This window comes from Nothobranchius furzeri, chromosome 4 (assembly GCF_043380555.1).
Source record: "Nothobranchius furzeri strain GRZ-AD chromosome 4, NfurGRZ-RIMD1, whole genome shotgun sequence".
Lineage (NCBI taxonomy): Eukaryota > Metazoa > Chordata > Actinopteri > Cyprinodontiformes > Nothobranchiidae > Nothobranchius > Nothobranchius furzeri.
Genome location: NC_091744.1, coordinates 19,030,483 through 19,035,025, shown reverse-complemented (window position 1 = coordinate 19,035,025; position 4,543 = coordinate 19,030,483). Strand labels below are relative to the sequence as shown.

The following is a 4,543-nucleotide window of genomic DNA, read 5'->3' as shown; positions in this document are numbered from 1 at the left end:
TAACTAATGCAGCACTAGTTGACAGACAGCATTACAGCGTGAAATCCAGCTTGTGACCTGGTTTTGTGAGGAATTCTGTTCAGGAGGTCGCAGTTCAGGCTCTCCACATCATATGTGACTGACTTTTACGTTATAACAACGATCACACACTAGGACTGTTATAAAGCGCCTATACAGGAGTTTCTTGTGTATATTATCTGACTTTATAAACTCCAACAACAATGTGCTTCTACTTTTTTTCAGGCTAAATCTACCCAAGACACTGGCTGTCCGACTGATTTAGTAGTCTGCAAGAATGCACTTGTCCAGGCTGACATGAAGCTTTACCGGCGTAGCAAAGGTGAATTATTTTTAATAATCTTCTATGTAAACATTTTATTATTACCTTCTAGTTTTAATTTGTTTTACAGATTATTGTTACACGTGATTTTATGCTCTTTTAAACATTTATAAATGTGCTGCTTCTTTGTTTTTGTACATAGCCAGCCAGAAGAGCTCACAGCTGCTGTGTGTCTGGTGACACAGGGACCATGACAGAAATTCATCTTCCAGAAAGTCCCAGAGCAGCGTCCACACCCCCTGAAAAGACCAAGATGTAAGGTGTCTGCTGTTGATTCCAGCTTCCACCTCAGTGACAGTGCAAGCTCAGTGAACTGTTCAAGGTAAAAAAATTAAAACTTTTCAGAATGTTTAAGATATTAACAATTAAAATAGTATGTGATTACATCATGAAGGAGGCTACTGATTCTGCCCCTGTGACACTTGGTGGTGACGTGTGAGCTGATTCACCTGGTAAATAACTTTTACATTAAATATTTTGTTTTTGCTATCAAAAGTAAATTAACTGATAACCTGCATTATTGCAGGACACTCAGCAAAATATGGACTCTACACCATGAGGCAGGCACACGTTAATACTTATAAGAGCACATAAGGTGAGCAACACCACATATTATTGTACACTGTCCTGGATTTGTTTTCTTTCTGCATCTCATCATTAGCCTGGCTGATCACCTGATAACTCCTGTCATCTGGTTGTGACAGCATGAGGATGTCCTCACACACCTGTAACCTATCAGCTCATCTGGCACAATAGAGAGAGAAGAGACAACACCACATCTCCTGTTCCTGGAAAGCCTTCAGCCATCCTTCGATGACTGAGAACCTCCATCAGCTCTGTCTCCTGTCTGCCCACAATTATTATAATAAATATTGTGTTTGACAAGTTTTTTGTGCTGCCAAATATCTCATTTTGATTCCAGTTTTGATATTTTAATGGATATTTATAAATTACATTAATTGAATTATCACATTGTCGCATGTTTAACTAGCTCTATTGTGATGAATTAAACTAGCACCTCACTGTTAAAAGCTCGTTTTAATTTCAAGCATGTTTAAGTATTTATGGACATGAACAAAAATAGGAAATATATAAATTGAGATTTATTTAATTAATATAACAAATAAGGGGGAAAGTGTCATTGAAAGGCACATTCTTCTGGAAGCTCCTGATCCTGATGACACCAGCAGAGACCACCTGCTGACACCAGAGGACCTAGAACCGAGAGAGCAGCTGTTATTAGTAAATAAATAAAGAAATCAGGGCAGTTTTAGTGGGCTGAACACATTACAGAATAATTTTCTCATGGGGTATTTTCATAACGTTCTATGCAGCAGATTGTAACTTGAGCCCAAGGCTCCTGGAGACCTGCTATCCAGCACGTTTCAGTGGTTTTCCTGCTTTAACAGGTTGGATTAGCTGTTAAGCAGCTCAGCTATTTGTTGCTGATTAAAACCAGGTGTGTTGAAGCAGATAAACCTCTAAAACATGCTGAATACTAGCTCTAGGGCCGTGGAGACAAACCCTGCAGCTAATCTGATGCTATGGCTAACGGCTACTTACCATTCAGAGCCGGTTCTGTTGGGTCGGTTCTGGTAATTTCAGGCAACTCACAAGCTCAAAACAATAAGGCTCAGGTCCGCTTGTCTCCTCCAAATAGACTTGGTCCCTTTCTTCTCGAGTGTCTGGGTAAGGAGGGGGAGAAACGTCCTCCACTTCTAATAACTGCTCAGAGTGAAGGGAGCTAGCATCGTCTAGTTAGCCGTCGTCTTCGTCACTGCCGCGGCTCCTCCCTCTCGGTCCTCCAGGCAACGCCTACTAATGTTGCAGTTTTTAAAATTGATACGTGGGTGGAGTAAGACTCTGAGGGGGGAGTTGCAACTTCTTTAAGTCAACGGAGCAAAGAAGCGTTTTTATTAAGCTTAGAGGTGAAGAGTGAAGCTGTTTACACACAACCACAGAAGTTCTTCTGTGAAAAGTAGTTTTACATTCAGGGATTTACACAGCTGACCCGTTATAATGAAGTAAAAAGTTTGTGTGAAGAATATAATTTTTATCTTCTCATGTGGATAAATGTTAAAATGTGTATTGCCTTTTTGTCACCTGTGGTCTCTGATTTTCTCTGTAGGACTGTGTGTCCAGGGTCAGGAGAGTCTTTACCTGGTTGTCATCCTGGGAGAGAAGCCTTCTACTGTCATCATGTTGATGTTATTTAGCTGTTTGATATTTGAACACGTTTATTAAAACAAATACTAACTGATAACTCTTTCTGGTCATTGATTTTATCACCAGTTTTATTATTACAGATGTTTTTGAACATGTTACATGAACAGAAAATGAAAAGATGGTAAGGAGACAAGATTATTTATAATACGTTGCACTTATTTACAGATCAAAACCAGTATGGACCAGTTTTGTACGGTTAAAGCAGGATTAACCTGAGTGACTCTTCCTGGATCATTTATTTAAACTGAGTGAGCAGGAAGTCTTTAACAGTGCAGCTGAATCTGCTGCAGGAGGATCCAGACGTGGATGGAGGGCTGGAGCAGACCCGTGGCTGGACATTTCTTGCCAGAGGAACATCATACAGGACGGTCTGCAGAGAGAGCTTTGGGACGCTTCCTCTCACTGTCCACTCCATCGTCCATCTACAGGGCGCATGGCTGGCTCAGACGACTGATGTTACATCTCTGTGAATGACTTGCCTGTTAACAGTAGTGGTGGTCTGCTGGTACCTCCTGCAGGACAGAGCACCACTGACCTCCTCCACACACATCTTCCTCACGCTCATCCTCCAGAACCACAACTTCACCAGCACCGATGCAGATGTGCAGCACAGTGTATGCTGACCTGTAATAGATTAAATAAGAATTTTTTTTTATAGAAAAATGTAAAACAAACATATAACCTGCAGTACACTGGTTCTGTTCAGTTTAAAGAAAAGCAGCAGGGAAAACTACAGAGAATTTACATTTTTAAGACAGATCTAATCATTATTAGGCTTAAGTTGAATAAACAAAAGCAAACAGTTCATTTTATTAAAAAGCCTGTTTTTTAAAAATGTTTTACCCTCATTTGATGCAAAAGAAGTTCTAAGGTCCAATTTACATTAGAAAACATCCTACTGCATTCAACATTTATAATGCATTTGGTTTATATTAATTACCTACAAGTTCTCAGCATTGTTCAAGTTTATGGAAAAAAGACTGAAGCTGTTTCTGCGTAAAAGTAAGGTGTTTTTTCTGTAACATGATTCTATTTGCACTGTGATGAAATGATCTAGTTTTTAGTGTTTTTACATTTTATTGTGGCTCTGTATTTTATTGATGTATGTTTCTTTTACAATTTTTTTTAGATTTTACCTCTTACCTCCTATATGACTTTTATCTGTTTTTATCTTGGGGTTTGTCCTTTTTACTGTACAGCACTTTGGTCAGCGGTCATGCTGTTTTTAAATGTGCTATATAAATAAACATGGAATGGTTTGGTGACTGATATTTAACTGTAGTTCTTTTTTCTAAGGCATTGCTTGTTCATTTAAAAACATTTTTTGTGGTTTGGTGTGTTGTGAAATCTATGATTATTCAGCTTCTCTGTGCTGTTCAGGCAGGTCTTGCGTGCTTATCAGCATCGGGCAAGGGTTGCCAGCATCACTAGTAATAAATAATAATGATTTGTTTTGCAATATGTCCAGCCAGTTTAGTAGATTTATTGTGCTGTTTGTTGGTTGCAAATTAATCATAACATATTAATCTACCAAATATGTAGCAATTTGGTGATATAAAGCTCATATGTGTTTTCCATTGCCTTTGTTATTGTTTTACAGGTTTACACCAGTGTCTGAGAACTTCATGGATTGGGCTGGTTATTTTTGGATTGGGTGGGTTTTCAGCTGTGATTGGGCTGGAGACTGTCAATCTCATCTGGCAACTGGCAACACCGGCCTCAGCAGGCCAAACCACTCTAGTGTCTTGCCAATCACAGCGCTCTATTGATTTGGTGGGCGGGATGCTACTGTGAGTGAGTGATTAATTAGCAATGGCTTTGGCAGAAACTTTGGACTATTTAGACCTGGGCTTTTCTTTGAGTCGAGGGCAAATAGAGCTACTTACATCTGTTACAGAGAAAAAGGATGCAGAATAGAACAGAATAGACTTTATTGATCTCACAGTGGAGAAATTCACTTGTTACAGCAGTACAAAC

General features: G+C 39.3%; 1 long non-coding RNA gene across 1 annotated transcript; it reads left to right on the top strand.

The window, feature by feature from the left end:
* The first annotated feature begins 483 nt into the window (after window positions 1-483).
* On the top strand, window positions 484-1,229 carry LOC129164274 (uncharacterized). The gene is made up of 4 exons (XR_011520282.1): window positions 484-662; window positions 735-792; window positions 867-935; window positions 1,045-1,229. It is a non-coding gene; the product is annotated as an uncharacterized lncRNA (long non-coding RNA).
* Window positions 1,230-4,543: the final 3,314 nt, after the last annotated feature.